Source organism: Lissotriton vulgaris, chromosome 4_1, assembly GCF_964263255.1.
Source record: "Lissotriton vulgaris chromosome 4_1, aLisVul1.2, whole genome shotgun sequence".
Lineage (NCBI taxonomy): Eukaryota > Metazoa > Chordata > Amphibia > Caudata > Salamandridae > Lissotriton > Lissotriton vulgaris.
In genome coordinates, this window is record NC_141691.1 from 519,626,576 (window position 1) to 519,651,933 (window position 25,358).

A 25,358-nucleotide genomic window follows, 5' to 3' on the forward strand; every position below is an offset into this window, starting at 1 on the left:
GTACCAGCTGTCTGTGCGCCATCAGCAGCCACTAGGTGTCCCTCTTGTGTTTTCCCGGGGATCCTGATTGTGCAGGAATTCATCGGTTCAGTAGCAAGGGGGAGAGGATGGCCTGTGCCTGGAAGTGACAGGCAGTCTGGTGGCATCATGAGGATTAAGTTCCGATTCATATTTGCTGTAGAATAAAATATGTTTTCAGCCCCCATGAGCTTTGTCACTCGGAGAGCAGTGTATGAACTTTTGCTGCACGGCTCTGGGCTCCCTGGTGGTCTAGTGGTTAGGATTCGGCGCTCTCACCGCCGCGGCCTGGGTTCGATTCCCGGTCAGGGAAAAGTCCCTCTTCTGACCTTGAAAGCTTTTCCTTCCCGTAGGTCAGGGCTTCTCAAAATGAAGTTGCTTTTCTGACTCACAATTTGCCTAGCATGACGCAGTATCGCTCAAAATATGATTTTCGCAAGGTTCCTTTAGAGCTGCTTCCCATGGTGGGAGGCAAGGCTCTTGAGCAAGTGAGATCCTGTATTCCGAGGCGCGCTTCCTTTTGTAGGCTTCTGACCCCATGGCCTGTGGCAGGTAGTCCTCCTTTGACTGGGCCGCAGGCTTTGTCTCCAAATGGCGTCCTGGACCCACTGCAACCCACCTGTTTGCTAAAACGGAAGTCTGCCTCTGGGTAAGAAAAAGCTGAGCTGCACGTACGGAAAGCGGCAGAGGCCAGAGGCGGGGAGGGTGTGGCAAGGGCTGCCTGATTTGCATAGTGACCTGTTGCATCTTGGGAATGTACAGGCTTTGGAGCTTAACAGGTACTGCAGGTGTCTGCCTGGCCTGAGAGATGCCTGTCTGGTGCTCCCCTCAGGACACACAGGCCTTCCATTCGAGCATGGAGGGTGAGGGACATGGGTCACCCTCATATACAGGGGTGTGGGCATGGGCAGGATAGGTTGTGGGGGACCCGTCAGGGCATTGCCCGTTCGGAAGGCGAGAGGAGGCGGGGCAGGAAACTCTGCTCAATTTCTTTCCCAGAGGCCTGTGGAGAACCCTTTGCACGTTTGAGCCAGCCGGGCCTGCATCAGCAGATCCTGCTCCACTGGGAAGGGAGAGCCTGTAGGCGTAAATCAAAAAAAGGGGAGAAATCTGCAAATTCTAGCGGCAGACCCATGTTGCCCAGGAAGCAATCCCTTTCTCCTACTCCCTATAGTGGAAAAAGACATAGGAGGTGTATTTCTCTAGGCAGGGGCTCTGTGTAGATGGCACTTCATTGCTCTGGGAAGCATCCATGCTGGTGGAAGAGTAGCAGCAGACTCCACACCTGAGGCTTGAATGGGGACCGTTGGGGAGGGGCAGTGGGAGGCCGAGGAGGGCGGAGGAAAATGCTTTTCAAAAGCATCTGCACGTTCCTACAAACCTGCTGAAAACCCATACCAGGAATGGGGCTCGAACCCATGCGGACAAACATCCATTGGATCTTAAGTCCAACGCCTTAACCACTCGGCCACCCTGGTGAGACCCAAGGATTTACTTTCTTCAACTCCCTTTTTATGCTTGCTGCTGTAGCACCAGCTGTCCAGCAAGAGGTGATTGCAGAGTTAAAAGGCTTTTGCAGGAGGTTAAAAGTAATTGCTTATAACAAACACACTGTGTGACACCTAACTTTCTCCCACTCAGACCTTACCGTTAATTTTTATATTGGAGTTAGCTTAGTCACAATAAGGGGGTGAGCAAGGCAGGCACACTAGAGCATCTACTCCCTGGTGGTCTAGTGGCTAGGATTCGGCGCTTTCACCGCCGCGGCCCGGGTTCGATTCCCGGTCAGGGAAAAGTCCCTCTTCTGACCTTGAAAGCTTTTCCTTCCCGTAGGTCAGGGCTTCTCAAAATGAAGTTGCTTTTCTGACTCACAATTTGCCTAGCATGACGCAGTATCGCTCAAAATATGATTTTCGCAAGGTTCCTTTAGAGCTGCTTCCCATGGTGGGAGGCAAGGCTCTTGAGCAAGTGAGATCCTGTATTCCGAGGCGCGCTTCCTTTTGTAGGCTTCTGACCCCATGGCCTGTGGCAGGTAGTCCTCCTTTGACTGGGCCGCAGGCTTTGTCTCCAAATGGCGTCCTGGACCCACTGCAACCCACCTGTTTGCTAAAACGGAAGTCTGCCTCTGGGTAAGAAAAAGCTGAGCTGCACGTACGGAAAGCGGCAGAGGCCAGAGGCGGGGAGGGTGTGGCAAGGGCTGCCTGATTTGCATAGTGACCTGTTGCATCTTGGGAATGTACAGGCTTTGGAGCTTAACAGGTACTGCAGGTGTCTGCCTGGCCTGAGAGATGCCTGTCTGGTGCTCCCCTCAGGACACACAGGCCTTCCATTCGAGCATGGAGGGTGAGGGACATGGGTCACCCTCATATACAGGGGTGTGGGCATGGGCAGGATAGGTTGTGGGGGACCCGTCAGGGCATTGCCCGTTCGGAAGGCGAGAGGAGGCGGGGCAGGAAACTCTGCTCAATTTCTTTCCCAGAGGCCTGTGGAGAACCCTTTGCACGTTTGAGCCAGCCGGGCCTGCATCAGCAGATCCTGCTCCACTGGGAAGGGAGAGCCTGTAGGCGTAAATCAAAAAAAGGGGAGAAATCTGCAAATTCTAGCGGCAGACCCATGTTGCCCAGGAAGCAATCAGTTTCTCCTACTCCCTATAGTGGAAAAAGACATAGGAGGTGTATTTCTCTAGGCAGGGGCTCTGTGTAGATGGCACTTCATTGCTCTGGGAAGCATCCATGCTGGTGGAAGAGTAGCAGCAGACTCCACACCTGAGGCTTGAATGGGGACCGTTGGGGAGGGGCAGTGGGAGGCCGAGGAGGGCGGAGGAAAATGCTTTTCAAAAGCATCTGCACGTTCCTACAAACCTGCTGAAAACCCATACCAGGAATGGGGCTCGAGCCCATGCGGACAAACGTCCATTGGATCTTAAGTCCAACGCCTTAACCACTCGGCCACCCTGGTGAGACCCAAGGATTTACTTTCTTCAACTCCCTTTTTATGCTTGCTGCTGTAGCACCAGCTGTCCAGCAAGAGGTGATTGCAGAGTTAAAAGGCTTTTGCAGGAGGTTAAAAGTAATTGCTTATAACAAACACACTGTGTGACACCTAACTTTCTCCCACTCGGACCTTACCGTTAATTTTTATATTGGAGTTAGCTTAGTCACAATAAGGGGGTGAGCAAGGCAGGCACACTAGAGCATCTACTCCCTGGTGGTCTAGTGGCTAGGATTCGGCGCTTTCACCGCCGCGGCCCGGGTTCGATTCCCGGTCAGGGAAGATCCCTCTAAAGCATAGATTGCTTAATTTGTCTGTGTATCTTTTTTAAAAGAAGGTCTTTAAAAAGGCACCCCTCCCAATAGATGAAAGCGGAGGAATGGGGCTTGTTCTCCTGTGCCCCAGGTTGCTTTGCCCCCATTGACCTAAGCCACCTTTGTGCGCACGCAGTCCCCCACCCAGTCAGGTGCTCTATGTTGGCGTGAAGTGCAGTACCAGCTCAACAGAAAGGTAAATTGCTGGAAAACCCTGCTGTGATGCATACATCTACTTTGGAGCACTCTTCTCCTTTGCACTCTTGAATCGCTTAAGCGCAATGTATTCTTCCAGCAAGCTGAATAACGAGATAGGTGAGAGAAGGTGTACCAGCTGTCTGTGCGCCATCAGCAGCCACTAGGTGTCCCTCTTGTGTTTTCCCGGGGATCCTGATTGTGCAGGAATTCATCGGTTCAGTAGCAAGGGGGAGAGGATGGCCTGTGCCTGGAAGTGACAGGCAGTCTGGTGGCATCATGAGGATTAAGTTCCGATTCATATTTGCTGTAGAATAAAATATGTTTTCAGCCCCCATGAGCTTTGTCACTCGGAGAGCAGTGTATGAACTTTTGCTGCACGGCTCTGGGCTCCCTGGTGGTCTAGTGGTTAGGATTCGGCGCTCTCACCGCCGCGGCCTGGGTTCGATTCCCGGTCAGGGAAAAGTCCCTCTTCTGACCTTGAAAGCTTTTCCTTCCCGTAGGTCAGGGCTTCTCAAAATGAAGTTGCTTTTCTGACTCACAATTTGCCTAGCATGACGCAGTATCGCTCAAAATATGATTTTCGCAAGGTTCCTTTAGAGCTGCTTCCCATGGTGGGAGGCAAGGCTCTTGAGCAAGTGAGATCCTGTATTCCGAGGCGCGCTTCCTTTTGTAGGCTTCTGACCCCATGGCCTGTGGCAGGTAGTCCTCCTTTGACTGGGCCGCAGGCTTTGTCTCCAAATGGCGTCCTGGACCCACTGCAACCCACCTGTTTGCTAAAACGGAAGTCTGCCTCTGGGTAAGAAAAAGCTGAGCTGCACGTACGGAAAGCGGCAGAGGCCAGAGGCGGGGAGGGTGTGGCAAGGGCTGCCTGATTTGCATAGTGACCTGTTGCATCTTGGGAATGTACAGGCTTTGGAGCTTAACAGGTACTGCAGGTGTCTGCCTGGCCTGAGAGATGCCTGTCTGGTGCTCCCCTCAGGACACACAGGCCTTCCATTCGAGCATGAAGGGTGAGGGACATGGGTCACCCTCATATACAGGGGTGTGGGCATGGGCAGGATAGGTTGTGGGGGACCCGTCAGGGCATTGCCCGTTTGGAAGCCCGTTCGGAAGGCGAGAGGAGGCGGGGCAGGAAACTCTGCTCAATTTCTTTCCCAGAGGCCTGTGGAGAACCCTTTGCACGTTTGAGCCAGCCGGGTCTGCATCAGCAGATCCTGCTCCACTGGGAAGGGAGAGCCTGTAGGCGTAAATCAAAAAAAGGGGAGAAATCTGCAAATTCTAGCGGCAGACCCATGTTGCCCAGGAAGCAATCCCTTTCTCCTACTCCCTATAGTGGAAAAAGACATAGGAGGTGTATTTCTCTAGGCAGGGGCTCTGTGTAGATGGCACTTCATTGCTCTGGGAAGCATCCATGCTGGTGGAAGAGTAGCAGCAGACTCCACACCTGAGGCTTGAATGGGGACCGTTGGGGAGGGGCAGTGGGAGGCCGAGGAGGGCGGAGGAAAATGCTTTTCAAAAGCATCTGCACGTTCCTACAAACCTGCTGAAAACCCATACCAGGAATGGGGCTCGAGCCCATGCGGACAAACGTCCATTGGATCTTAAGTCCAACGCCTTAACCACTCGGCCACCCTGGTGAGACCCAAGGATTTACTTTCTTCAACTCCCTTTTTATGCTTGCTGCTGTAGCACCAGCTGTCCAGCAAGAGGTGATTGCAGAGTTAAAAGGCTTTTGCAGGAGGTTAAAAGTAATTGCTTATAACAAACACACTGTGTGACACCTAACTTTCTCCCACTCGGACCTTACCGTTAATTTTTATATTGGAGTTAGCTTAGTCACAATAAGGGGGTGAGCAAGGCAGGCACACTAGAGCATCTACTCCCTGGTGGTCTAGTGGCTAGGATTCGGCGCTTTCACCGCCGCGGCCCGGGTTCGATTCCCGGTCAGGGAAAAGTCCCTCTTCTGACCTTGAAAGCTTTTCCTTCCCGTAGGTCAGGGCTTCTCAAAATGAAGTTGCTTTTCTGACTCACAATTTGCCTAGCATGACGCAGTATCGCTCAAAATATGATTTTCGCAAGGTTCCTTTAGAGCTGCTTCCCATGGTGGGAGGCAAGGCTCTTGAGCAAGTGAGATCCTGTATTCCGAGGCGCGCTTCCTTTTGTAGGCTTCTGACCCCATGGCCTGTGGCAGGTAGTCCTCCTTTGACTGGGCCGCAGGCTTTGTCTCCAAATGGCGTCCTGGACCCACTGCAACCCACCTGTTTGCTAAAACGGAAGTCTGCCTCTGGGTAAGAAAAAGCTGAGCTGCACGTACGGAAAGCGGCAGAGGCCAGAGGCGGGGAGGGTGTGGCAAGGGCTGCCTGATTTGCATAGTGACCTGTTGCATCTTGGGAATGTACAGGCTTTGGAGCTTAACAGGTACTGCAGGTGTCTGCCTGGCCTGAGAGATGCCTGTCTGGTGCTCCCCTCAGGACACACAGGCCTTCCATTCGAGCATGGAGGGTGAGGGACATGGGTCACCCTCATATACAGGGGTGTGGGCATGGGCAGGATAGGTTGTGGGGGACCCGTCAGGGCATTGCCCGTTCGGAAGGCGAGAGGAGGCGGGGCAGGAAACTCTGCTCAATTTCTTTCCCAGAGGCCTGTGGAGAACCCTTTGCACGTTTGAGCCAGCCGGGCCTGCATCAGCAGATCCTGCTCCACTGGGAAGGGAGAGCCTGTAGGCGTAAATCAAAAAAAGGGGAGAAATCTGCAAATTCTAGCGGCAGACCCATGTTGCCCAGGAAGCAATCAGTTTCTCCTACTCCCTATAGTGGAAAAAGACATAGGAGGTGTATTTCTCTAGGCAGGGGCTCTGTGTAGATGGCACTTCATTGCTCTGGGAAGCATCCATGCTGGTGGAAGAGTAGCAGCAGACTCCACACCTGAGGCTTGAATGGGGACCGTTGGGGAGGGGCAGTGGGAGGCCGAGGAGGGCGGTGGAAAATGCTTTTCAAAAGCATCTGCACGTTCCTACAACCCTGCTGAAAACCCATACCAGGAATGGGGCTCGAGCCCATGCGGACAAACGTCCATTGGATCTTAAGTCCAACGCCTTAACCACTCGGCCACCCTGGTGAGACCCAAGGATTTACTTTCTTCAACTCCCTTTTTATGCTTGCTGCTGTAGCACCAGCTGTCCAGCAAGAGGTGATTGCAGAGTTAAAAGGCTTTTGCAGGAGGTTAAAAGTAATTGCTTATAACAAACACACTGTGTGACACCTAACTTTCTCCCACTCGGACCTTACCGTTAATTTTTATATTGGAGTTAGCTTAGTCACAATAAGGGGGTGAGCAAGGCAGGCACACTAGAGCATCTACTCCCTGGTGGTCTAGTGGCTAGGATTCGGCGCTTTCACCGCCGCGGCCCGGGTTCGATTCCCGGTCAGGGAAGATCCCTCTAAAGCATAGATTGCTTAATTTGTCTGTGTATCTTTTTTAAAAGAAGGTCTTTAAAAAGGCACCCCTCCCAATAGATGAAAGCGGAGGAATGGGGCTTGTTCTCCTGTGCCCCAGGTTGCTTTGCCCCCATTGACCTAAGCCACCTTTGTGCGCACGCAGTCCCCCACCCAGTCAGGTGCTCTATGTTGGCGTGAAGTGCAGTACCAGCTCAACAGAAAGGTAAATTGCTGGAAAACCCTGCTGTGATGCATACATCTACTTTGGAGCACTCTTCTCCTTTGCACTCTTGAATCGCTTAAGCGCAATGTATTCTTCCAGCAAGCTGAATAACGAGATAGGTGAGAGAAGGTGTACCAGCTGTCTGTGCGCCATCAGCAGCCACTAGGTGTCCCTCTTGTGTTTTCCCGGGGATCCTGATTGTGCAGGAATTCATCGGTTCAGTAGCAAGGGGGAGAGGATGGCCTGTGCCTGGAAGTGACAGGCAGTCTGGTGGCATCATGAGGATTAAGTTCCGATTCATATTTGCTGTAGAATAAAATATGTTTTCAGCCCCCATGAGCTTTGTCACTCGGAGAGCAGTGTATGAACTTTTGCTGCACGGCTCTGGGCTCCCTGGTGGTCTAGTGGTTAGGATTCGGCGCTCTCACCGCCGCGGCCTGGGTTCGATTCCCGGTCAGGGAAAAGTCCCTCTTCTGACCTTGAAAGCTTTTCCTTCCCGTAGGTCAGGGCTTCTCAAAATGAAGTTGCTTTTCTGACTCACAATTTGCCTAGCATGACGCAGTATCGCTCAAAATATGATTTTCGCAAGGTTCCTTTAGAGCTGCTTCCCATGGTGGGAGGCAAGGCTCTTGAGCAAGTGAGATCCTGTATTCCGAGGCGCGCTTCCTTTTGTAGGCTTCTGACCCCATGGCCTGTGGCAGGTAGTCCTCCTTTGACTGGGCCGCAGGCTTTGTCTCCAAATGGCGTCCTGGACCCACTGCAACCCACCTGTTTGCTAAAACGGAAGTCTGCCTCTGGGTAAGAAAAAGCTGAGCTGCACGTACGGAAAGCGGCACAGGCCAGAGGCGGGGAGGGTGTGGCAAGGGCTGCCTGATTTGCATAGTGACCTGTTGCATCTTGGGAATGTACAGGCTTTGGAGCTTAACAGGTACTGCAGGTGTCTGCCTGGCCTGAGAGATGCCTGTCTGGTGCTCCCCTCAGGACACACAGGCCTTCCATTCGAGCATGAAGGGTGAGGGACATGGGTCACCCTCATATACAGGGGTGTGGGCATGGGCAGGATAGGTTGTGGGGGACCCGTCAGGGCATTGCCCGTTTGGAAGCCCGTTCGGAAGGCGAGAGGAGGCGGGGCAGGAAACTCTGCTCAATTTCTTTCCCAGAGGCCTGTGGAGAACCCTTTGCACGTTTGAGCCAGCCGGGTCTGCATCAGCAGATCCTGCTCCACTGGGAAGGGAGAGCCTGTAGGCGTAAATCAAAAAAAGGGGAGAAATCTGCAAATTCTAGCGGCAGACCCATGTTGCCCAGGAAGCAATCCCTTTCTCCTACTCCCTATAGTGGAAAAAGACATAGGAGGTGTATTTCTCTAGGCAGGGGCTCTGTGTAGATGGCACTTCATTCCTCTGGGAAGCATCCATGCTGGTGGAAGAGTAGCAGCAGACTCCACACCTGAGGCTTGAATGGGGACCGTTGGGGAGGGGCAGTGGGAGGCCGAGGAGGGCGGAGGAAAATGCTTTTCAAAAGCATCTGCACGTTCCTACAAACCTGCTGAAAACCCATACCAGGAATGGGGCTCGAGCCCATGCGGACAAACGTCCATTGGATCTTAAGTCCAACGCCTTAACCACTCGGCCACCCTGGTGAGACCCAAGGATTTACTTTCTTCAACTCCCTTTTTATGCTTGCTGCTGTAGCACCAGCTGTCCAGCAAGAGGTGATTGCAGAGTTAAAAGGCTTTTGCAGGAGGTTAAAAGTAATTGCTTATAACAAACACACTGTGTGACACCTAACTTTCTCCCACTCGGACCTTACCGTTAATTTTTATATTGGAGTTAGCTTAGTCACAATAAGGGGGTGAGCAAGGCAGGCACACTAGAGCATCTACTCCCTGGTGGTCTAGTGGCTAGGATTCGGCGCTTTCACCGCCGCGGCCCGGGTTCGATTCCCGGTCAGGGAAAAGTCCCTCTTCTGACCTTGAAAGCTTTTCCTTCCCGTAGGTCAGGGCTTCTCAAAATGAAGTTGCTTTTCTGACTCACAATTTGCCTAGCATGACGCAGTATCGCTCAAAATATGATTTTCGCAAGGTTCCTTTAGAGCTGCTTCCCATGGTGGGAGGCAAGGCTCTTGAGCAAGTGAGATCCTGTATTCCGAGGCGCGCTTCCTTTTGTAGGCTTCTGACCCCATGGCCTGTGGCAGGTAGTCCTCCTTTGACTGGGCCGCAGGCTTTGTCTCCAAATGGCGTCCTGGACCCACTGCAACCCACCTGTTTGCTAAAACGGAAGTCTGCCTCTGGGTAAGAAAAAGCTGAGCTGCACGTACGGAAAGCGGCAGAGGCCAGAGGCGGGGAGGGTGTGGCAAGGGCTGCCTGATTTGCATAGTGACCTGTTGCATCTTGGGAATGTACAGGCTTTGGAGCTTAACAGGTACTGCAGGTGTCTGCCTGGCCTGAGAGATGCCTGTCTGGTGCTCCCCTCAGGACACACAGGCCTTCCATTCGAGCATGGAGGGTGAGGGACATGGGTCACCCTCATATACAGGGGTGTGGGCATGGGCAGGATAGGTTGTGGGGGACCCGTCAGGGCATTGCCCGTTCGGAAGGCGAGAGGAGGCGGGGCAGGAAACTCTGCTCAATTTCTTTCCCAGAGGCCTGTGGAGAACCCTTTGCACGTTTGAGCCAGCCGGGCCTGCATCAGCAGATCCTGCTCCACTGGGAAGGGAGAGCCTGTAGGCGTAAATCAAAAAAAGGGGAGAAATCTGCAAATTCTAGCGGCAGACCCATGTTGCCCAGGAAGCAATCAGTTTCTCCTACTCCCTATAGTGGAAAAAGACATAGGAGGTGTATTTCTCTAGGCAGGGGCTCTGTGTAGATGGCACTTCATTGCTCTGGGAAGCATCCATGCTGGTGGAAGAGTAGCAGCAGACTCCACACCTGAGGCTTGAATGGGGACCGTTGGGGAGGGGCAGTGGGAGGCCGAGGAGGGCGGTGGAAAATGCTTTTCAAAAGCATCTGCACGTTCCTACAACCCTGCTGAAAACCCATACCAGGAATGGGGCTCGAGCCCATGCGGACAAACGTCCATTGGATCTTAAGTCCAACGCCTTAACCACTCGGCCACCCTGGTGAGACCCAAGGATTTACTTTCTTCAACTCCCTTTTTATGCTTGCTGCTGTAGCACCAGCTGTCCAGCAAGAGGTGATTGCAGAGTTAAAAGGCTTTTGCAGGAGGTTAAAAGTAATTGCTTATAACAAACACACTGTGTGACACCTAACTTTCTCCCACTCGGACCTTACCGTTAATTTTTATATTGGAGTTAGCTTAGTCACAATAAGGGGGTGAGCAAGGCAGGCACACTAGAGCATCTACTCCCTGGTGGTCTAGTGGCTAGGATTCGGCGCTTTCACCGCCGCGGCCCGGGTTCGATTCCCGGTCAGGGAAAAGTCCCTCTTCTGACCTTGAAAGCTTTTCCTTCCCGTAGGTCAGGGCTTCTCAAAATGAAGTTGCTTTTCTGACTCACAATTTGCCTAGCATGACGCAGTATCGCTCAAAATATGATTTTCGCAAGGTTCCTTTAGAGCTGCTTCCCATGGTGGGAGGCAAGGCTCTTGAGCAAGTGAGATCCTGTATTCCGAGGCGCGCTTCCTTTTGTAGGCTTCTGACCCCATGGCCTGTGGCAGGTAGTCCTCCTTTGACTGGGCCGCAGGCTTTGTCTCCAAATGGCGTCCTGGACCCACTGCAACCCACCTGTTTGCTAAAACGGAAGTCTGCCTCTGGGTAAGAAAAAGCTGAGCTGCACGTACGGAAAGCGGCAGAGGCCAGAGGCGGGGAGGGTGTGGCAAGGGCTGCCTGATTTGCATAGTGACCTGTTGCATCTTGGGAATGTACAGGCTTTGGAGCTTAACAGGTACTGCAGGTGTCTGCCTGGCCTGAGAGATGCCTGTCTGGTGCTCCCCTCAGGACACACAGGCCTTCCATTCGAGCATGAAGGGTGAGGGACATGGGTCACCCTCATATACAGGGGTGTGGGCATGGGCAGGATAGGTTGTGGGGGACCCGTCAGGGCATTGCCCGTTTGGAAGCCCGTTCGGAAGGCGAGAGGAGGCGGGGCAGGAAACTCTGCTCAATTTCTTTCCCAGAGGCCTGTGGAGAACCCTTTGCACGTTTGAGCCAGCCGGGCCTGCATCAGCAGATCCTGCTCCACTGGGAAGGGAGAGCCTGTAGGCGTAAATCAAAAAAAGGGGAGAAATCTGCAAATTCGAGCGGCAGACCCATGTTGCCCAGGAAGCAATCAGTTTCTCCTACTCCCTATAGTGGAAAAAGACATAGGAGGTGTATTTCTCTAGGCAGGGGCTCTGTGTAGATGGCACTTCATTGCTCTGGGAAGCATCCATGCTGGTGGAAGAGTAGCAGCAGACTCCACACCTGAGGCTTGAATGGGGACCGTTGGGGAGGGGCAGTGGGAGGCCGAGGAGGGCGGAGGAAAATGCTTTTCAAAAGCATCTGCACGTTCCTACAAACCTGCTGAAAACCCATACCAGGAATGGGGCTCGAGCCCATGCGGACAAACGTCCATTGGATCTTAAGTCCAACGCCTTAACCACTCGGCCACCCTGGTGAGACCCAAGGATTTACTTTCTTCAACTCCCTTTTTATGCTTGCTGCTGTAGCACCAGCTGTCCAGCAAGAGGTGATTGCAGAGTTAAAATGCTTTTGCAGGAGGTTAAAAGTAATTGCTTATAACAAACACACTGTGTGACACCTAACTTTCTCCCACTCGGACCTTACCGTTAATTTTTATATTGGAGTTAGCTTAGTCACAATAAGGGGGTGAGCAAGGCAGGCACACTAGAGCATCTACTCCCTGGTGGTCTAGTGGCTAGGATTCGGCGCTTTCACCGCCGCGGCCCGGGTTCGATTCCCGGACAGGGAAGATCCCTCTAAAGCATAGATTGCTTAATTTGTCTGTGTATCTTTTTTAAAAGAAGGTCTTTAAAAAGGCACCCCTCCCAATAGATGAAAGCGGAGGAATGGGGCTTGTTCTCCTGTGCCCCAGGTTGCTTTGCCCCCATTGACCTAAGCCACCTTTGTGCGCACGCAGTCCCCCACCCAGTCAGGTGCTCTATGTTGGCGTGAAGTGCAGTACCAGCTCAACAGAAAGGTAAATTGCTGGAAAACCCTGCTGTGATGCATACATCTACTTTGGAGCACTCTTCTCCTTTGCACTCTTGAATCGCTTAAGCGCAATGTATTCTTCCAGCAAGCTGAATAACGAGATAGGTGAGAGAAGGTGTACCAGCTGTCTGTGCGCCATCAGCAGCCACTAGGTGTCCCTCTTGTGTTTTCCCGGGGATCCTGATTGTGCAGGAATTCATCGGTTCAGTAGCAAGGGGGAGAGGATGGCCTGTGCCTGGAAGTGACAGGCAGTCTGGTGGCATCATGAGGATTAAGTTCCGATTCATATTTGCTGTAGAATAAAATATGTTTTCAGCCCCCATGAGCTTTGTCACTCGGAGAGCAGTGTATGAACTTTTGCTGCACGGCTCTGGGCTCCCTGGTGGTCTAGTGGTTAGGATTCGGCGCTCTCACCGCCGCGGCCTGGGTTCGATTCCCGGTCAGGGAAAAGTCCCTCTTCTGACCTTGAAAGCTTTTCCTTCCCGTAGGTCAGGGCTTCTCAAAATGAAGTTGCTTTTCTGACTCACAATTTGCCTAGCATGACGCAGTATCGCTCAAAATATGATTTTCGCAAGGTTCCTTTAGAGCTGCTTCCCATGGTGGGAGGCAAGGCTCTTGAGCAAGTGAGATCCTGTATTCCGAGGCGCGCTTCCTTTTGTAGGCTTCTGACCCCATGGCCTGTGGCAGGTAGTCCTCCTTTGACTGGGCCGCAGGCTTTGTCTCCAAATGGCGTCCTGGACCCACTGCAACCCACCTGTTTGCTAAAACGGAAGTCTGCCTCTGGGTAAGAAAAAGCTGAGCTGCACGTACGGAAAGCGGCAGAGGCCAGAGGCGGGGAGGGTGTGGCAAGGGCTGCCTGATTTGCATAGTGACCTGTTGCATCTTGGGAATGTACAGGCTTTGGAGCTTAACAGGTACTGCAGGTGTCTGCCTGGCCTGAGAGATGCCTGTCTGGTGCTCCCCTCAGGACACACAGGCCTTCCATTCGAGCATGGAGGGTGAGGGACATGGGTCACCCTCATATACAGGGGTGTGGGCATGGGCAGGATAGGTTGTGGGGGACCCGTCAGGGCATTGCCCGTTCGGAAGGCGAGAGGAGGCGGGGCAGGAAACTCTGCTCAATTTCTTTCCCAGAGGCCTGTGGAGAACCCTTTGCACGTTTGAGCCAGCCGGGCCTGCATCAGCAGATCCTGCTCCACTGGGAAGGGAGAGCCTGTAGGCGTAAATCAAAAAAAGGGGAGAAATCTGCAAATTCTAGCGGCAGACCCATGTTGCCCAGGAAGCAATCCCTTTCTCCTACTCCCTATAGTGGAAAAAGACATAGGAGGTGTATTTCTCTAGGCAGGGGCTCTGTGTAGATGGCACTTCATTGCTCTGGGAAGCATCCATGCTGGTGGAAGAGTAGCAGCAGACTCCACACCTGAGGCTTGAATGGGGACCGTTGGGGAGGGGCAGTGGGAGGCCGAGGAGGGCGGAGGAAAATGCTTTTCAAAAGCATCTGCACGTTCCTACAAACCTGCTGAAAACCCATACCAGGAATGGGGCTCGAACCCATGCGGACAAACGTCCATTGGATCTTAAGTCCAACGCCTTAACCACTCGGCCACCCTGGTGAGACCCAAGGATTTACTTTCTTCAACTCCCTTTTTATGCTTGCTGCTGTAGCACCAGCTGTCCAGCAAGAGGTGATTGCAGAGTTAAAAGGCTTTTGCAGGAGGTTAAAAGTAATTGCTTATAACAAACACACTGTGTGACACCTAACTTTCTCCCACTCAGACCTTACCGTTAATTTTTATATTGGAGTTAGCTTAGTCACAATAAGGGGGTGAGCAAGGCAGGCACACTAGAGCATCTACTCCCTGGTGGTCTAGTGGCTAGGATTCGGCGCTTTCACCGCCGCGGCCCGGGTTCGATTCCCGGTCAGGGAAAAGTCCCTCTTCTGACCTTGAAAGCTTTTCCTTCCCGTAGGTCAGGGCTTCTCAAAATGAAGTTGCTTTTCTGACTCACAATTTGCCTAGCATGACGCAGTATCGCTCAAAATATGATTTTCGCAAGGTTCCTTTAGAGCTGCTTCCCATGGTGGGAGGCAAGGCTCTTGAGCAAGTGAGATCCTGTATTCCGAGGCGCGCTTCCTTTTGTAGGCTTCTGACCCCATGGCCTGTGGCAGGTAGTCCTCCTTTGACTGGGCCGCAGGCTTTGTCTCCAAATGGCGTCCTGGACCCACTGCAACCCACCTGTTTGCTAAAACGGAAGTCTGCCTCTGGGTAAGAAAAAGCTGAGCTGCACGTACGGAAAGCGGCAGAGGCCAGAGGCGGGGAGGGTGTGGCAAGGGCTGCCTGATTTGCATAGTGACCTGTTGCATCTTGGGAATGTACAGGCTTTGGAGCTTAACAGGTACTGCAGGTGTCTGCCTGGCCTGAGAGATGCCTGTCTGGTGCTCCCCTCAGGACACACAGGCCTTCCATTCGAGCATGGAGGGTGAGGGACATGGGTCACCCTCATATACAGGGGTGTGGGCATGGGCAGGATAGGTTGTGGGGGACCCGTCAGGGCATTGCCCGTTCGGAAGGCGAGAGGAGGCGGGGCAGGAAACTCTGCTCAATTTCTTTCCCAGAGGCCTGTGGAGAACCCTTTGCACGTTTGAGCCAGCCGGGCCTGCATCAGCAGATCCTGCTCCACTGGGAAGGGAGAGCCTGTAGGCGTAAATCAAAAAAAGGGGAGAAATCTGCAAATTCTAGCGGCAGACCCATGTTGCCCAGGAAGCAATCAGTTTCTCCTACTCCCTATAGTGGAAAAAGACATAGGAGGTGTATTTCTCTAGGCAGGGGCTCTGTGTAGATGGCACTTCATTGCTCTGGGAAGCATCCATGCTGGTGGAAGAGTAGCAGCAGACTCCACACCTGAGGCTTGAATGGGGACCGTTGGGGAGGGGCAGTGGGAGGCCGAGGAGGGCGGAGGAAAATGCTTTTCAAAAGCATCTGCACGTTCCTACAAACCTGCTGAAAACCCATACCAGGAATGGGGCTCGAGCCCATGCGGACAAACGTCCATTGGATCTTAAGTCCAACGCCTTAACCACTCGGCCACCCTGGTGAGACCCAAGGATTTACTTTCTTCAACTCCCTTTTTATGCTTGCTGCTGTAGCACCAGCTGTCCAGCAAGAGGTGATTGCAGAGTTAAAAGGCTTTTGCAGGAGGTTAAAAGTAATTGCTTATAACAAACACACTGTGTGACACCTAACTTTCTCCCACTCGGACCTTACCGTTAATTTTTATATTGGAGTTAGCTTAGTCACAATAAGGGGGTGAGCAAGGCAGGCACACTAGAGCATCTACTCCCTGGTGGTCTAGTGGCTAGGATTCGGCGCTTTCACCGCCGCGGCCCGGGTTCGATTCCCGGTCAGGGAAGATCCCTCTAAAGCATAGATTGCTTAATTTGTCTGTGTATCTTTTTTAAAAGAAGGTCTTTAAAAAGGCACCCCTCCCAATAGATGAAAGCGGAGGAATGGGGCTTGTTCTCCTGTGCCCCAGGTTGCTTTGCCCCCATTGACCTAAGCCACCTTTGTGCGCACGCAGTCCCCCACCCAGTCAGGTGCTCTATGTTGGCGTGAAGTGCAGTACCAGCTCAACAGAAAGGTAAATTGCTGGAAAACCCTGCTGTGATGCATACATCTACTTTGGAGCACTCTTCTCCTTTGCACTCTTGAATCGCTTAAGCGCAATGTATTCTTCCAGCAAGCTGAATAACGAGATAGGTGAGAGAAGGTGTACCAGCTGTCTGTGCGCCATCAGCAGCCACTAGGTGTCCCTCTTGTGTTTTCCCGGGGATCCTGATTGTGCAGGAATTCATCGGTTCAGTAGCAAGGGGGAGAGGATGGCCTGTGCCTGGAAGTGACAGGCAGTCTGGTGGCATCATGAGGATTAAGTTCCGATTCATATTTGCTGTAGAATAAAATATGTTTTCAGCCCCCATGAGCTTTGTCACTCGGAGAGCAGTGTATGAACTTTTGCTGCACGGCTCTGGGCTCCCTGGTGGTCTAGTGGTTAGGATTCGGCGCTCTCACCGCCGCGGCCTGGGTTCGATTCCCGGTCAGGGAAAAGTCCCTCTTCTGACCTTGAAAGCTTTTCCTTCCCGTAGGTCAGGGCTTCTCAAAATGAAGTTGCTTTTCTGACTCACAATTTGCCTAGCATGACGCAGTATCGCTCAAAATATGATTTTCGCAAGGTTCCTTTAGAGCTGCTTCCCATGGTGGGAGGCAAGGCTCTTGAGCAAGTGAGATCCTGTATTCCGAGGCGCGCTTCCTTTTGTAGGCTTCTGACCCCATGGCCTGTGGCAGGTAGTCCTCCTTTGACTGGGCCGCAGGCTTTGTCTCCAAATGGCGTCCTGGACCCACTGCAACCCACCTGTTTGCTAAAACGGAAGTCTGCCTCTGGGTAAGAAAAAGCTGAGCTGCACGTACGGAAAGCGGCAGAGGCCAGAGGCGGGGAGGGTGTGGCAAGGGCTGCCTGATTTGCATAGTGACCTGTTGCATCTTGGGAATGTACAGGCTTTGGAGCTTAACAGGTACTGCAGGTGTCTGCCTGGCCTGAGAGATGCCTGTCTGGTGCTCCCCTCAGGACACACAGGCCTTCCATTCGAGCATGAAGGGTGAGGGACATGGGTCACCCTCATATACAGGGGTGTGGGCATGGGCAGGATAGGTTGTGGGGGACCCGTCAGGGCATTGCCCGTTTGGAAGCCCGTTCGGAAGGCGAGAGGAGGCGGGGCAGGAAACTCTGCTCAATTTCTTTCCCAGGGGCCTGTGGAGAACCCTTTGCACGTTTGAGCCAGCCGGGTCTGCATCAGCAGATCCTGCTCCACTGGGAAGGGAGAGCCTGTAGGCGTAAATCAAAAAAAGGGGAGAAATCTGCAAATTCTAGCGGCAGACCCATGTTGCCCAGGAAGCAATCCCTTTCTCCTACTCCCTATAGTGGAAAAAGACATAGGAGGTGTATTTCTCTAGGCAGGGGCTCTGTGTAGATGGCACTTCATTGCTCTGGGAAGCATCCATGCTGGTGGAAGAGTAGCAGCAGACTCCACACCTGAGGCTTGAATGGGGACCGTTGGGGAGGGGCAGTGGGAGGCCGAGGAGGGCGGAGGAAAATGCTTTTCAAAAGCATCTGCACGTTCCTACAAACCTGCTGAAAACCCATACCAGGAATGGGGCTCGAGCCCATGCGGACAAACGTCCATTGGATCTTAAGTCCAACGCCTTAACCACTCGGCCACCCTGGTGAGACCCAAGGATTTACTTTCTTCAACTCCCTTTTTATGCTTGCTGCTGTAGCACCAGCTGTCCAGCAAGAGGTGATTGCAGAGTTAAAAGGCTTTTGCAGGAGGTTAAAAGTAATTGCTTATAACAAACACACTGTGTGACACCTAACTTTCTCCCACTCGGACCTTACCGTTAATTTTTATATTGGAGTTAGCTTAGTCACAATAAGGGGGTGAGCAAGGCAGGCACACTAGAGCATCTACTCCCTGGTGGTCTAGTGGCTAGGATTCGGCGCTTTCACCGCCGCGGCCCGGGTTCGATTCCCGGTCAGGGAAAAGTCCCTCTTCTGACCTTGAAAGCTTTTCCTTCCCGTAGGTCAGGGCTTCTCAAAATGAAGTTGCTTTTCTGACTCACAATTTGCCTAGCATGACGCAGTATCGCTCAAAATATGATTTTCGCAAGGTTCCTTTAGAGCTGCTTCCCATGGTGGGAGGCAAGGCTCTTGAGCAAGTGAGATCCTGTATTCCGAGGCGCGCTTCCTTTTGTAGGCTTCTGACCCCATGGCCTGTGGCAGGTAGTCCTCCTTTGACTGGGCCGCAGGCTTTGTCTCCAAATGGCGTCCTGGACCCACTGCAACCCACCTGTTTGCTAAAACGGAAGTCTGCCTCTGGGTAAGAAAAAGCTGAGCTGCACGTACGGAAAGCGGCAGAGGCCAGAGGCGGGGAGGGTGTGGCAAGGGCTGCCTGATTTGCATAGTGACCTGTTGCATCTTGGGAATGTACAGGCTTTGGAGCTTAACAGGTACTGCAGGTGTCTGCCTGGCCTGAGAGATGCCTGTCTGGTGCTCCCCTCAGGACACACAGGCCTTCCATTCGAGCATGGAGGGTGAGGGACATGGGTCACCCTCATATACAGGGGTGTGGGCATGGGCAGGATAGGTTGTGGGGGACCCGTCAGGGCATTGCCCGTTCGGAAGGCGAGAGGAGGCGGGGCAGGAAACTCTGCTCAATTTCTTTCCCAGAGGCCTGTGGAGAACCCTTTGCACGTTTGAGCCAGCCGGGCCTGCATCAGCAGATCCTGCTCCACTGGGAAGGGAGAGCCTGTAGGCGTAAATCAAAAAAAGGGGAGAAATCTGCAAATTCTAGCGGCAGACCCATGTTGCCCAGGAAGCAATCAGTTTCTCCTACTCCCTATAGTGGAAAAAGACATAGGAGGTGTATTTCTCTAGGCAGGGGCTCTGTGTAGATGGCACTTCATTGCTCTGGGAAGCATCCATGCTGGTGGAAGAGTAGCAGCAGACTCCACACCTGAGGCTTGAATGGGGACCGTTGGGGAGGGGCAGTGGGAGGCCGAGGAGGGCGGTGGAAAATGCTTTTCAAAAGCATCTGCACGTTCCTACAACCCTGCTGAAAACCCATACCAGGAATGGGGCTCGAGCCCATGCGGACAAACGTCCATTGGATCTTAAGTCCAACGCCTTAACCACTCGGCCACCCTGGTGAGACCCAAGGATTTACTTTCTTCAACTCCCTTTTTATGCTTGCTGCTGTAGCACCAGCTGTCCAGCAAGAGGTGATTGCAGAGTTAAAAGGCTTTTGCAGGAGGTTAAAAGTAATTGCTTATAACAAACACACTGTGTGACACCTAACTTTCTCCCACTCGGACCTTACCGTTAATTTTTATATTGGAGTTAGCTTAGTCACAATAAGGGGGTGAGCAAGGCAGGCACACTAGAGCATCTACTCCCTGGTGGTCTAGTGGCTAGGATTCGGCGCTTTCACCGCCGCGGCCCGGGTTCGATTCCCGGTCAGGGAAGATCCCTCTAAAGCATAGATTGCTTAATTTGTCTGTGTATCTTTTTTAAAAGAAGGTCTTTAAAAAGGCACCCCTCCCAATAGATGAAAGCGGAGGAATGGGGCTTGTTCTCCTGTGCCCCAGGTTGCTTTGCCCCCATTGACCTAAGCCACCTTTGTGCGCACGCAGTCCCCCACCCAGTCAGGTGCTCTATGTTGGCGTGAAGTGCAGTACCAGCTCAACAGAAAGGTAAATTGCTGGAAAACCCTGCTGTGATGCATACATCTACTTTGGAGCACTCTTCTCCTTTGCACTCTTGAATCGCTTAAGCGCAATGTATTCTTCCAGCAAGCTGAATAACGAGATAGGTGAGAGAAGGTGTACCAGCTGTCTGTGCGCCATCAGCAGCCACTAGGTGTCCCTCTTGTGTTTTCCCGGGGATCCTGATTGTGCAGGAATTCATCGGTTCAGTAGCAAGGGGGAGAGGATGGCCTGTGCCTGGAAGTGACAGGCAGTCTGGTGGCATCATGAGGATTAAGTTCCGATTCATATTTGCTGTAGAATAAAATATGTTTTCAGCCCCCATGAGCTTTGTCACTCGGAGAGCAGTGTATGAACTTTTGCTGCACGGCTCTGGGCTCCCTGGTGGTCTAGTGGTTAGGATTCGGCGCTCTCACCGCCGCGGCCTGGGTTCGATTCCCGGTCAGGGAAAAGTCCCTCTTCTGACCTTGAAAGCTTTTCCTTCCCGTAGGTCAGGGCTTCTCAAAATGAAGTTGCTTTTCTGACTCACAATTTGCCTAGCATGACGCAGTATCGCTCAAAATATGATTTTCGCAAGGTTCCTTTAGAGCTGCTTCCCATGGTGGGAGGCAAGGCTCTTGAGCAAGTGAGATCCTGTATTCCGAGGCGCGCTTCCTTTTGTAGGCTTCTGACCCCATGGCCTGTGGCAGGTAGTCCTCCTTTGACTGGGCCGCAGGCTTTGTCTCCAAATGGCGTCCTGGACCCACTGCAACCCACCTGTTTGCTAAAACGGAAGTCTGCCTCTGGGTAAGAAAAAGCTGAGCTGCACGTACGGAAAGCGGCACAGGCCAGAGGCGGGGAGGGTGTGGCAAGGGCTGCCTGATTTGCATAGTGACCTGTTGCATCTTGGGAATGTACAGGCTTTGGAGCTTAACAGGTACTGCAGGTGTCTGCCTGGCCTGAGAGATGCCTGTCTGGTGCTCCCCTCAGGACACACAGGCCTTCCATTCGAGCATGGAGGGTGAGGGACATGGGTCACCCTCATATACAGGGGTGTGGGCATGGGCAGGATAGGTTGTGGGGGACCCGTCAGGGCATTGCCCGTTCGGAAGGCGAGAGGAGGCGGGGCAGGAAACTCTGCTCAATTTCTTTCCCAGAGGCCTGTGGAGAACCCTTTGCACGTTTGAGCCAGCCGGGCCTGCATCAGCAGATCCTGCTCCACTGGGAAGGGAGAGCCTGTAGGCGTAAATCAAAAAAAGGGGAGAAATCTGCAAATTCTAGCGGCAGACCCATGTTGCCCAGGAAGCAATCAGTTTCTCCTACTCCCTATAGTGGAAAAAGACATAGGAGGTGTATTTCTCTAGGCAGGGGCTCTGTGTAGATGGCACTTCATTGCTCTGGGAAGCATCCATGCTGGTGGAAGAGTAGCAGCAGACTCCACACCTGAGGCTTGAATGGGGACCGTTGGGGAGGGGCAGTGGGAGGCCGAGGAGGGCGGTGGAAAATGCTTTTCAAAAGCATCTGCACGTTCCTACAACCCTGCTGAAAACCCATACCAGGAATGGGGCTCGAGCCCATGCGGACAAACGTCCATTGGATCTTAAGTCCAACGCCTTAACCACTCGGCCACCCTGGTGAGACCCAAGGATTTACTTTCTTCAACTCCCTTTTTATGCTTGCTGCTGTAGCACCAGCTGTCCAGCAAGAGGTGATTGCAGAGTTAAAAGGCTTTTGCAGGAGGTTAAAAGTAATTGCTTATAACAAACACACTGTGTGACACCTAACTTTCTCCCACTCGGACCTTACCGTTAATTTTTATATTGGAGTTAGCTTAGTCACAATAAGGGGGTGAGCAAGGCAGGCACACTAGAGCATCTACTCCCTGGTGGTCTAGTGGCTAGGATTCGGCGCTTTCACCGCCGCGGCCCGGGTTCGATTCCCGGTCAGGGAAGATCCCTCTAAAGCATAGATTGCTTAATTTGTCTGTGTATCTTTTTTAAAAGAAGGTCTTTAAAAAGGCACCCCTCCCAATAGATGAAAGCGGAGGAATGGGGCTTGTTCTCCTGTGCCCCAGGTTGCTTTGCCCCCATTGACCTAAGCCACCTTTGTGCGCACGCAGTCCCCCACCCAGTCAGGTGCTCTATGTTGGCGTGAAGTGCAGTACCAGCTCAACAGAAAGGTAAATTGCTGGAAAACCCTGCTGTGATGCATACATCTACTTTGGAGCACTCTTCTCCTTTGCACTCTTGAATCGCTTAAGCGCAATGTATTCTTCCAGCAAGCTGAATAACGAGATAGGTGAGAGAAGGTGTACCAGCTGTCTGTGCGCCATCAGCAGCCACTAGGTGTCCCTCTTGTGTTTTCCCGGGGATCCTGATTGTGCAGGAATTCATCGGTTCAGTAGCAAGGGGGAGAGGATGGCCTGTGCCTGGAAGTGACAGGCAGTCTGGTGGCATCATGAGGATTAAGTTCCGATTCATATTTGCTGTAGAATAAAATATGTTTTCAGCCCCCATGAGCTTTGTCACTCGGAGAGCAGTGTATGAACTTTTGCTGCACGGCTCTGGGCTCCCTGGTGGTCTAGTGGTTAGGATTCGGCGCTCTCACCGCCGCGGCCTGGGTTCGATTCCCGGTCAGGGAAAAGTCCCTCTTCTGACCTTGAAAGCTTTTCCTTCCCGTAGGTCAGGGCTTCTCAAAATGAAGTTGCTTTTCTGACTCACAATTTGCCTAGCATGACGCAGTATCGCTCAAAATATGATTTTCGCAAGGTTCCTTTAGAGCTGCTTCCCATGGTGGGAGGCAAGGCTCTTGAGCAAGTGAGATCCTGTATTCCGAGGCGCGCTTCCTTTTGTAGGCTTCTGACCCCATGGCCTGTGGCAGGTAGTCCTCCTTTGACTGGGCCGCAGGCTTTGTCTCCAAATGGCGTCCTGGACCCACTGCAACCCACCTGTTTGCTAAAACGGAAGTCTGCCTCTGGGTAAGAAAAAGCTGAGCTGCACGTACGGAAAGCGGCACAGGCCAGAGGCGGGGAGGGTGTGGCAAGGGCTGCCTGATTTGCATAGTGACCTGTTGCATCTTGGGAATGTACAGGCTTTGGAGCTTAACAGGTACTGCAGGTGTCTGCCTGGCCTGAGAGATGCCTGTCTGGTGCTCCCCTCAGGACACACAGGCCTTCCATTCGAGCATGAAGGGTGAGGGACATGGGTCACCCTCATATACAGGGGTGTGGGCATGGGCAGGATAGGTTGTGGGGGACCCGTCAGGGCATTGCCCGTTTGGAAGCCCGTTCGGAAGGCGAGAGGAGGCGGGGCAGGAAACTCTGCTCAATTTCTTTCCCAGAGGCCTGTGGAGAACCCTTTGCACGTTTGAGCCAGCCGGGTCTGCATCAGCAGATCCTGCTCCACTGGGAAGGGAGAGCCTGTAGGCGTAAATCAAAAAAAGGGGAGAAATCTGCAAATTCTAGCGGCAGACCCATGTTGCCCAGGAAGCAATCCCTTTCTCCTACTCCCTATAGTGGAAAAAGACATAGGAGGTGTATTTCTCTAGGCAGGGGCTCTGTGTAGATGGCACTTCATTCCTCTGGGAAGCATCCATGCTGGTGGAAGAGTAGCAGCAGACTCCACACCTGAGGCTTGAATGGGGACCGTTGGGGAGGGGCAGTGGGAGGCCGAGGAGGGCGGAGGAAAATGCTTTTCAAAAGCATCTGCACGTTCCTACAAACCTGCTGAAAACCCATACCAGGAATGGGGCTCGAGCCCATGCGGACAAACGTCCATTGGATCTTAAGTCCAACGCCTTAACCACTCGGCCACCCTGGTGAGACCCAAGGATTTACTTTCTTCAACTCCCTTTTTATGCTTGCTGCTGTAGCACCAGCTGTCCAGCAAGAGGTGATTGCAGAGTTAAAAGGCTTTTGCAGGAGGTTAAAAGTAATTGCTTATAACAAACACACTGTGTGACACCTAACTTTCTCCCACTCGGACCTTACCGTTAATTTTTATATTGGAGTTAGCTTAGTCACAATAAGGGGGTGAGCAAGGCAGGCACACTAGAGCATCTACTCCCTGGTGGTCTAGTGGCTAGGATTCGGCGCTTTCACCGCCGCGGCCCGGGTTCGATTCCCGGTCAGGGAAAAGTCCCTCTTCTGACCTTGAAAGCTTTTCCTTCCCGTAGGTCAGGGCTTCTCAAAATGAAGTTGCTTTTCTGACTCACAATTTGCCTAGCATGACGCAGTATCGCTCAAAATATGATTTTCGCAAGGTTCCTTTAGAGCTGCTTCCCATGGTGGGAGGCAAGGCTCTTGAGCAAGTGAGATCCTGTATTCCGAGGCGCGCTTCCTTTTGTAGGCTTCTGACCCCATGGCCTGTGGCAGGTAGTCCTCCTTTGACTGGGCCGCAGGCTTTGTCTCCAAATGGCGTCCTGGACCCACTGCAACCCACCTGTTTGCTAAAACGGAAGTCTGCCTCTGGGTAAGAAAAAGCTGAGCTGCACGTACGGAAAGCGGCAGAGGCCAGAGGCGGGGAGGGTGTGGCAAGGGCTGCCTGATTTGCATAGTGACCTGTTGCATCTTGGGAATGTACAGGCTTTGGAGCTTAACAGGTACTGCAGGTGTCTGCCTGGCCTGAGAGATGCCTGTCTGGTGCTCCCCTCAGGACACACAGGCCTTCCATTCGAGCATGGAGGGTGAGGGACATGGGTCACCCTCATATACAGGGGTGTGGGCATGGGCAGGATAGGTTGTGGGGGACCCGTCAGGGCATTGCCCGTTCGGAAGGCGAGAGGAGGCGGGGCAGGAAACTCTGCTCAATTTCTTTCCCAGAGGCCTGTGGAGAACCCTTTGCACGTTTGAGCCAGCCGGGCCTGCATCAGCAGATCCTGCTCCACTGGGAAGGGAGAGCCTGTAGGCGTAAATCAAAAAAAGGGGAGAAATCTGCAAATTCTAGCGGCAGACCCATGTTGCCCAGGAAGCAATCAGTTTCTCCTACTCCCTATAGTGGAAAAAGACATAGGAGGTGTATTTCTCTAGGCAGGGGCTCTGTGTAGATGGCACTTCATTGCTCTGGGAAGCATCCATGCTGGTGGAAGAGTAGCAGCAGACTCCACACCTGAGGCTTGAATGGGGACCGTTGGGGAGGGGCAGTGGGAGGCCGAGGAGGGCGGTGGAAAATGCTTTTCAAAAGCATCTGCACGTTCCTACAACCCTGCTGAAAACCCATACCAGGAATGGGGCTCGAGCCCATGCGGACAAACGTCCATTGGATCTTAAGTCCAACGCCTTAACCACTCGGCCACCCTGGTGAGACCCAAGGATTTACTTTCTTCAACTCCCTTTTTATGCTTGCTGCTGTAGCACCAGCTGTCCAGCAAGAGGTGATTGCAGAGTTAAAAGGCTTTTGCAGGAGGTTAAAAGTAATTGCTTATAACAAACACACTGTGTGACACCTAACTTTCTCCCACTCGGACCTTACCGTTAATTTTTATATTGGAGTTAGCTTAGTCACAATAAGGGGGTGAGCAAGGCAGGCACACTAGAGCATCTACTCCCTGGTGGTCTAGTGGCTAGGATTCGGCGCTTTCACCGCCGCGGCCCGGGTTCGATTCCCGGTCAGGGAAAAGTCCCTCTTCTGACCTTGAAAGCTTTTCCTTCCCGTAGGTCAGGGCTTCTCAAAATGAAGTTGCTTTTCTGACTCACAATTTGCCTAGCATGACGCAGTATCGCT

General features: G+C 52.7%; 35 non-coding genes across 35 annotated transcripts; 21 read left to right on the plus strand and 14 right to left on the minus strand.

Annotated features, from left to right (window-relative positions):
* Positions 1-259: 259 nt before the first annotated feature.
* On the plus strand, positions 260-331 carry TRNAE-CUC (transfer RNA glutamic acid (anticodon CUC)). The gene has a single exon. It is a non-coding gene; the product is annotated as a tRNA-Glu (tRNA).
* A 1,082-nt stretch (positions 332-1,413) lies between these two features.
* TRNAL-UAA (transfer RNA leucine (anticodon UAA)) lies at positions 1,414-1,496 on the minus strand. Its single transcript has one exon. It is a non-coding gene; the product is annotated as a tRNA-Leu (tRNA).
* A 243-nt stretch (positions 1,497-1,739) lies between these two features.
* TRNAE-UUC (transfer RNA glutamic acid (anticodon UUC)) lies at positions 1,740-1,811 on the plus strand. Its single transcript has one exon. It is a non-coding gene; the product is annotated as a tRNA-Glu (tRNA).
* Positions 1,812-2,893: 1,082 nt separating this feature from the next.
* TRNAL-UAA (transfer RNA leucine (anticodon UAA)) lies at positions 2,894-2,976 on the minus strand. Its single transcript has one exon. It is a non-coding gene; the product is annotated as a tRNA-Leu (tRNA).
* A 243-nt stretch (positions 2,977-3,219) lies between these two features.
* TRNAE-UUC (transfer RNA glutamic acid (anticodon UUC)) lies at positions 3,220-3,291 on the plus strand. The gene has a single exon. It is a non-coding gene; the product is annotated as a tRNA-Glu (tRNA).
* A 618-nt stretch (positions 3,292-3,909) lies between these two features.
* On the plus strand, positions 3,910-3,981 carry TRNAE-CUC (transfer RNA glutamic acid (anticodon CUC)). The gene has a single exon. It is a non-coding gene; the product is annotated as a tRNA-Glu (tRNA).
* A 1,094-nt stretch (positions 3,982-5,075) lies between these two features.
* On the minus strand, positions 5,076-5,158 carry TRNAL-UAA (transfer RNA leucine (anticodon UAA)). Its single transcript has one exon. It is a non-coding gene; the product is annotated as a tRNA-Leu (tRNA).
* A 243-nt stretch (positions 5,159-5,401) lies between these two features.
* Positions 5,402-5,473, plus strand: TRNAE-UUC (transfer RNA glutamic acid (anticodon UUC)). Its single transcript has one exon. It is a non-coding gene; the product is annotated as a tRNA-Glu (tRNA).
* Positions 5,474-6,555: 1,082 nt separating this feature from the next.
* TRNAL-UAA (transfer RNA leucine (anticodon UAA)) lies at positions 6,556-6,638 on the minus strand. Its single transcript has one exon. It is a non-coding gene; the product is annotated as a tRNA-Leu (tRNA).
* A 243-nt stretch (positions 6,639-6,881) lies between these two features.
* TRNAE-UUC (transfer RNA glutamic acid (anticodon UUC)) lies at positions 6,882-6,953 on the plus strand. The gene has a single exon. It is a non-coding gene; the product is annotated as a tRNA-Glu (tRNA).
* A 618-nt stretch (positions 6,954-7,571) lies between these two features.
* On the plus strand, positions 7,572-7,643 carry TRNAE-CUC (transfer RNA glutamic acid (anticodon CUC)). The gene has a single exon. It is a non-coding gene; the product is annotated as a tRNA-Glu (tRNA).
* Positions 7,644-8,737: 1,094 nt separating this feature from the next.
* Positions 8,738-8,820, minus strand: TRNAL-UAA (transfer RNA leucine (anticodon UAA)). The gene has a single exon. It is a non-coding gene; the product is annotated as a tRNA-Leu (tRNA).
* A 243-nt stretch (positions 8,821-9,063) lies between these two features.
* On the plus strand, positions 9,064-9,135 carry TRNAE-UUC (transfer RNA glutamic acid (anticodon UUC)). Its single transcript has one exon. It is a non-coding gene; the product is annotated as a tRNA-Glu (tRNA).
* Positions 9,136-10,217: 1,082 nt separating this feature from the next.
* Positions 10,218-10,300, minus strand: TRNAL-UAA (transfer RNA leucine (anticodon UAA)). Its single transcript has one exon. It is a non-coding gene; the product is annotated as a tRNA-Leu (tRNA).
* Positions 10,301-10,543: 243 nt separating this feature from the next.
* Positions 10,544-10,615, plus strand: TRNAE-UUC (transfer RNA glutamic acid (anticodon UUC)). The gene has a single exon. It is a non-coding gene; the product is annotated as a tRNA-Glu (tRNA).
* Positions 10,616-11,709: 1,094 nt separating this feature from the next.
* On the minus strand, positions 11,710-11,792 carry TRNAL-UAA (transfer RNA leucine (anticodon UAA)). The gene has a single exon. It is a non-coding gene; the product is annotated as a tRNA-Leu (tRNA).
* A 243-nt stretch (positions 11,793-12,035) lies between these two features.
* TRNAE-UUC (transfer RNA glutamic acid (anticodon UUC)) lies at positions 12,036-12,107 on the plus strand. The gene has a single exon. It is a non-coding gene; the product is annotated as a tRNA-Glu (tRNA).
* Positions 12,108-12,725: 618 nt separating this feature from the next.
* TRNAE-CUC (transfer RNA glutamic acid (anticodon CUC)) lies at positions 12,726-12,797 on the plus strand. The gene has a single exon. It is a non-coding gene; the product is annotated as a tRNA-Glu (tRNA).
* Positions 12,798-13,879: 1,082 nt separating this feature from the next.
* On the minus strand, positions 13,880-13,962 carry TRNAL-UAA (transfer RNA leucine (anticodon UAA)). The gene has a single exon. It is a non-coding gene; the product is annotated as a tRNA-Leu (tRNA).
* A 243-nt stretch (positions 13,963-14,205) lies between these two features.
* Positions 14,206-14,277, plus strand: TRNAE-UUC (transfer RNA glutamic acid (anticodon UUC)). The gene has a single exon. It is a non-coding gene; the product is annotated as a tRNA-Glu (tRNA).
* Positions 14,278-15,359: 1,082 nt separating this feature from the next.
* TRNAL-UAA (transfer RNA leucine (anticodon UAA)) lies at positions 15,360-15,442 on the minus strand. Its single transcript has one exon. It is a non-coding gene; the product is annotated as a tRNA-Leu (tRNA).
* A 243-nt stretch (positions 15,443-15,685) lies between these two features.
* On the plus strand, positions 15,686-15,757 carry TRNAE-UUC (transfer RNA glutamic acid (anticodon UUC)). The gene has a single exon. It is a non-coding gene; the product is annotated as a tRNA-Glu (tRNA).
* A 618-nt stretch (positions 15,758-16,375) lies between these two features.
* Positions 16,376-16,447, plus strand: TRNAE-CUC (transfer RNA glutamic acid (anticodon CUC)). Its single transcript has one exon. It is a non-coding gene; the product is annotated as a tRNA-Glu (tRNA).
* Positions 16,448-17,541: 1,094 nt separating this feature from the next.
* On the minus strand, positions 17,542-17,624 carry TRNAL-UAA (transfer RNA leucine (anticodon UAA)). Its single transcript has one exon. It is a non-coding gene; the product is annotated as a tRNA-Leu (tRNA).
* Positions 17,625-17,867: 243 nt separating this feature from the next.
* Positions 17,868-17,939, plus strand: TRNAE-UUC (transfer RNA glutamic acid (anticodon UUC)). Its single transcript has one exon. It is a non-coding gene; the product is annotated as a tRNA-Glu (tRNA).
* Positions 17,940-19,021: 1,082 nt separating this feature from the next.
* On the minus strand, positions 19,022-19,104 carry TRNAL-UAA (transfer RNA leucine (anticodon UAA)). Its single transcript has one exon. It is a non-coding gene; the product is annotated as a tRNA-Leu (tRNA).
* A 243-nt stretch (positions 19,105-19,347) lies between these two features.
* Positions 19,348-19,419, plus strand: TRNAE-UUC (transfer RNA glutamic acid (anticodon UUC)). Its single transcript has one exon. It is a non-coding gene; the product is annotated as a tRNA-Glu (tRNA).
* Positions 19,420-20,037: 618 nt separating this feature from the next.
* Positions 20,038-20,109, plus strand: TRNAE-CUC (transfer RNA glutamic acid (anticodon CUC)). Its single transcript has one exon. It is a non-coding gene; the product is annotated as a tRNA-Glu (tRNA).
* Positions 20,110-21,191: 1,082 nt separating this feature from the next.
* On the minus strand, positions 21,192-21,274 carry TRNAL-UAA (transfer RNA leucine (anticodon UAA)). Its single transcript has one exon. It is a non-coding gene; the product is annotated as a tRNA-Leu (tRNA).
* A 243-nt stretch (positions 21,275-21,517) lies between these two features.
* Positions 21,518-21,589, plus strand: TRNAE-UUC (transfer RNA glutamic acid (anticodon UUC)). Its single transcript has one exon. It is a non-coding gene; the product is annotated as a tRNA-Glu (tRNA).
* Positions 21,590-22,207: 618 nt separating this feature from the next.
* TRNAE-CUC (transfer RNA glutamic acid (anticodon CUC)) lies at positions 22,208-22,279 on the plus strand. The gene has a single exon. It is a non-coding gene; the product is annotated as a tRNA-Glu (tRNA).
* A 1,094-nt stretch (positions 22,280-23,373) lies between these two features.
* On the minus strand, positions 23,374-23,456 carry TRNAL-UAA (transfer RNA leucine (anticodon UAA)). The gene has a single exon. It is a non-coding gene; the product is annotated as a tRNA-Leu (tRNA).
* Positions 23,457-23,699: 243 nt separating this feature from the next.
* On the plus strand, positions 23,700-23,771 carry TRNAE-UUC (transfer RNA glutamic acid (anticodon UUC)). The gene has a single exon. It is a non-coding gene; the product is annotated as a tRNA-Glu (tRNA).
* A 1,082-nt stretch (positions 23,772-24,853) lies between these two features.
* Positions 24,854-24,936, minus strand: TRNAL-UAA (transfer RNA leucine (anticodon UAA)). Its single transcript has one exon. It is a non-coding gene; the product is annotated as a tRNA-Leu (tRNA).
* Positions 24,937-25,179: 243 nt separating this feature from the next.
* Positions 25,180-25,251, plus strand: TRNAE-UUC (transfer RNA glutamic acid (anticodon UUC)). Its single transcript has one exon. It is a non-coding gene; the product is annotated as a tRNA-Glu (tRNA).
* Positions 25,252-25,358: the final 107 nt, after the last annotated feature.